Genomic DNA, 3950 nt, shown 5'->3' on the forward strand with positions numbered 1-3950 from the left:
CCTCGCCCGCAGCCGGAGCAGCCACACCGGGCCAGCGCCCCAACCTGCGACGCCCACCGAAAATCGCCAGATCTGGCCGAAACGCTCCACCACCACCGCCACCAAGTCTCTGATGCGCCGGTCCCCTCGCTGTCAGCAGCCGCCGCCCGACGCCCAGGGCCATCGGGTCGAGCCGCCCGTAGCCGTCGCCGCAGGAGCCCCATCGCGCCAGATCCGCCGCCACGGCAGGGCCCCGCATGACCCACCACCGGCCGCACCGCCGGCCACGTGGCCACCACCCAGTGCCGCCAGCACGCCAGGCAACATCGCGCCACGACGCCCGACGCCCACGTCGCGCCCCCAGCCGAAGAGAAGGGCCCGCGCCGCTCCTCTGAACGCGGGGGAACAAGATGGCCCCGCCACCGCCGGCCCGGGAAAGCTTTGCCCGGCCAGGCCCTCTAGCGGCGGCGAGGGAGGAGGAGGGAGGAGGGAGTACTCGGGGGCGGCCGTGCCGGAAGCCCTCCCTGCCGGCGCGCGGAGGCGGCGCGGGAGGGAGAGCTGTCGTGTGACAGGTTTATCCTCTCTCCCTGCCAATTATTGGTTTCTTTCGCAGGTGTACTTTTTAGAAATTTCAATAGGGCTGATGATTCTTGCATGTTGAGGTCAGGTTCTTATATATAGTGTCTAGACCATGGTTTTGGTTACCGCTTGAAATTTCGAGATTTATCATGGTTACCGTATAGTTCGGTCCCCCTCAATAAATGGGCATTTCAAGCAAAAAAAATGAATTTTTTGAATTCAAACGCTCAATGTATAGTAAGGTATGACAGCACTTGATAACACGCGTGTAGACAACATTCCACTAGCTAGTAGTTCTTTTATTATAATATAAGTTCAAGTGCTATCCATATCTTTTCTGAAAGAATTTCAATTCAAAATTCAATTACAAAATTCGTTCGAAATTTGTGAAATTTGCTTGAAATTTCATGGTAATCATGGTAACCACGTTTACCAACGCCCCTGGGTAAAAATGCACCATTCAATAACCAAAACCTTGGTCTAGACACCGTCAAAAGTTTCAGCATATTAACTTGTAATTCTACCTGCATTGCTTTGTTGAATCTGGTGTATTTTGCAGCTTCCACTGAAACTAAGATGGTATCATGAAAGAAAGAGGCTGGGTGACTCGATTAGAGCATCAACAACAGCGGCGCCAAAAGACGCGCGCGTGGTAAACTGGCCTTTTAGTTCGCGCGTGACGTTTTCGCGTGCTCCAGCGGAGGCCGGAAAGTAGAGCGCGCTAGAAATGATTGCGCGCGCGGGGGAGAAAGCGGGCAGCCGCGCACTAGATTTGGCGCATCGCTTCTGGCACGCCTATAAATTGCAGCGCTCGCCACGCGGCTACCCATCGCCCTCCACACTACCACGCATGCTCTGCCGCTTCCTCTACCACTTCGTCGCCGCTTCCCCGCCCCGCCACCAACCCGCCCCCACCGAGCCACCATGCCGTCGCGCCGCCGGGGATCTTCGGGCTACCACGGCGTCCGCGAGCGCCCCTCCGGCGCCTACTACGCCGAGATCTGGTCTGGCGATGTCCGTCTCGGCCTCGGCACGTTCGAGACCTCGCACGAGGCCGCTCGCGCGTACGACGCGGTGGCGTGGCTCATAGGGAGGCCTCACGCGCAGATGAACTTCCACGACGTCTACACGCGCGAGCAGGCGCAGTCCGTCACCCCTCCGCCTCGTCTGATAATATACCAGGACCTTGAGTACCACCGTCGGCGACAACGCCGCCTTCTCATCACCGAGGAGGACGAGCAAGCCATGGCGGAGTGGCGCCGGCGCCACCCAGAGGACGTCACCGCCGAGAACGCCTTCTAGGCGGAGAGGACAGCAAGGCACCGCGCGGAGCAGGCGGACAGGCGTCGGCACAAGGCACTGGCCATATCGCAGTGCGATCTCGTCAACGCCGGTGGGAAGTCGTTCTTCGGGACAGACAATGAACGTTGGGATGACATTTGGCTCGATACCTTGGACAACACCACCAAGGATGATGATGATGATGATGAGGACGACTTGGAGTAGGTTCTAGTTGCACCGTAGTTTTTTTTATCTAGTTGCACCGTAGTTCTTTTATTTATTTATACGATGTACCGTTTTATCTATGTATTGTGAAATATCTATGTATCGTAATCTATCTATCTATGCATATGCACTATAGTCCAGACTGTTTGTGTGAGAGCGTGCGCGCTGTATTTTAGCGCACCTACTGGAGCTACGCGCGTGCCAAATTAACCGCGGCCGCTGGAGCCAGCGCCAAAGCAGGCAAAGCAGGCAATCGGCGCGCTGCAAATTGATTTTTAGCATGCCGCGTGTTCGGCTGCCGTTGGAGATGCTCCTCCGGGTCTTGCTGTTGCCAGAGGTGGCGACAGAGACCTGGCCCCGGTTCGTGAAATAGCATGGTGGCTGCGGCGTGGCCGGCAGCCGCCGATGGCTTCCCCTGCCCTGCTTCGGCCAGCTGGTCCCCGTTCTTGCCAAAAGGGTGTGCTTTTCCGACTGCAGTGTCGGTGGCTTAGGTTGAAGGGGTTGGGGTGGTCTTGGATTCCGGAGCGGCGGCTCTGGAGGTGGGAGCACGGTGCTCGTGGGCGGAGCCCGTGGCTCAGGTGCTGCCCGGTGGCCATGGCCGTGTGGGCGGCATGGTGACTGGGGTGCGTCGATCGGTGGTGGTGGTGCGGCGTCCGTACCTTGCCAGGGGCGGTGAGTGTTGGCCAGGATGAAAACCTGTTTTGTCTTCGTGTAGGCCGGCGGCGGCGAGTTCGTTCCCTTCTTGAAGGCGTCGCCGTGGTCCCATTGTGTTGCTCCAGGGGAAACCCTGATTCGAGGATCGGGAGGTGGCGGTGCTCTGGTGTCGTGACCTTCTTGAAGGCGCCGCCTTGGAGCTCATAATTCGTCGTATGCGGCTTCGTCTCTTCGCGATGGTGTTCACGGTTGAGGACCCTGGTAGCTCTTGTAGCGATAGGGGTGGTGTACCTGCGCTCAGCGCCTATGTATCTAGCCTTGGGTGTGTGCGCGTGTTGGGGTGGCGTGTGTTTGTATCGACTTGTTGACGGTTATGGCTTTATATATAAAGCGGGGCGAAAGCGTTTTTTGGTTAGTCCATCTTGTTTTCTAGTAAGATGCATGCATCAGTTCTACATTATGTATGTGAAAGTGACGAGAAACTGGTTCAAATCCGCTTTTCATTGAACGAACCAGTGTTAGAATCTGACAAGAACAACAAGAAACTACAGTTTTTTCTTCCCATACGAAGGCAAACACTTTCTCCGCATTCCACTATCAAAGATAACGGAACGCCAGGAAGTTACGAGTTGCCAGGATCTGAAAGGGAAAAACAGAGACAATCACATGCAGATGCTGTACTTGTTGCAAGTTGCCAATAAGAGGCTCAAGAAGGAAGATCCATTGCAAGACTGTACCCAAACTGAAAGTAGACCAAAAAGGACTAGAGTAGTAGAGGTCGTGGTGGACCATTTATCACACATGATTTTTGCTGCGAATAAAAATGTGTTGAGGTTCAGAAGGAGACCAAACATGCCAGCAAAGGTGAGCAGTCCAGAGATCACAGCCGGTAGGCGTATCTGCTATTCTCCTGCAGCCGCCAGCCCATTCGCCACATGGTTCTCGCTGAATTCCTCGGACCACATCACCTTGCCACAACACAGATGAATGGGGAAGAGGAATTGCACACACGAGAGAAAACTCCCTGCTGCATCCTGTTTTTCCTGCTTTCCACTGCATGCTGTGCAGCTAATGAAGTTTCAGTGTCTCCAATGACATCGGAACCTGAACAAGCACGCTAGAAATTGCAGGTTTGTGCACTGTCCAAGCAAAGATGATCCGGGATGCATGGGTAGAAAGGTGGGTTCACCCCCGATCCAGTCCACTTGCGTCCATAGATGATAGTGGTGTCT

At 55.5% G+C, this 3950-nt stretch overlaps 1 pseudogene; it reads left to right on the plus strand.

The window, feature by feature from the left end:
- Nucleotides 1-1366: 1366 nt before the first annotated feature.
- Nucleotides 1367-2064, plus strand: LOC119282159 (annotated as a pseudogene).
- Nucleotides 2065-3950: the final 1886 nt, after the last annotated feature.

The sequence above is a fragment of the Triticum dicoccoides genome, chromosome 3B (assembly GCF_002162155.2).
Source record: "Triticum dicoccoides isolate Atlit2015 ecotype Zavitan chromosome 3B, WEW_v2.0, whole genome shotgun sequence".
Lineage (NCBI taxonomy): Eukaryota > Viridiplantae > Streptophyta > Magnoliopsida > Poales > Poaceae > Triticum > Triticum dicoccoides.